Below are 848 nucleotides of genomic sequence, written 5' to 3'. Positions count from 1 at the left end.
TGCACCACATACCTGTTCATGGACCGCTGAACCGGAGTGCAGGTTTGTCTTGGACATAGAATTGAAGTCAAATGGCTTTGCTGCTGATTCTTCCGCCTTCCACCGCATATGACGTTACAAAGATCTTGTTTCACTGTCTAAATGCAAATCTGAGCACCAAATATCCCTTCCACATGATAGGGGTAGTCTGCAAGACTAACAGTAGTGGAGTTAATTTTAATGATATTTTTTTCCTCCAAATAAAAAAAAAAAAGATCACCAAACCTCAAAATATCTCAGTGGGACAACAGAATAATTGTGACTTCAAAACCAGAAGAGACTTTGCCTTGATTACGGTGTAGATGCTCTACAGATTATGATGGAGAATGGCAGCTGGAGAGATTTGCTGTAATCAGAACTATCATTTGTAAACTGCAAAGCATGAAACTGCTTCATTCACAGCAAATGGTGCAGACTAGTGTAAACCTGTGCAGACTGTAATATTGGTTCTCTTGATCTTCCAGTGGCATCCAAAGTATTTTTCAGTAGTTGGAAATAAAATGACATTTTCAAAAGATACAGCAGTTAGCATAATGTAGTTCTACATCTGGTTACACTTGGCATAAAATTGAAGTATTTCATGAACACTCGTTTTTGTTGGGGAACTTTTACCATACTTCAGCATTTAAACATTAATTTTTCAAAATGTTTTTACAGGGGCACAATATTTTTATCTATTCACATATTTTTATATTCATATATGATTTTAAAATATATTAATGTATTATAGTGATATTTAAAAAACAAAAGCAAGAGTTCATGTTAACTTCCATTGCATGGCAGGAATTTTCCTTAATATGTGATGTCTT

This window comes from Phaethon lepturus, unplaced genomic scaffold, assembly GCF_000687285.1.
Source record: "Phaethon lepturus isolate BGI_N335 unplaced genomic scaffold, ASM68728v1 scaffold9077, whole genome shotgun sequence".
NCBI classification, from domain to species: Eukaryota; Metazoa; Chordata; class Aves; order Phaethontiformes; family Phaethontidae; genus Phaethon; species Phaethon lepturus.
The sequence above is the reverse complement of the archived record's forward strand: the minus strand, read 5'-3'. Positions refer to the sequence as shown.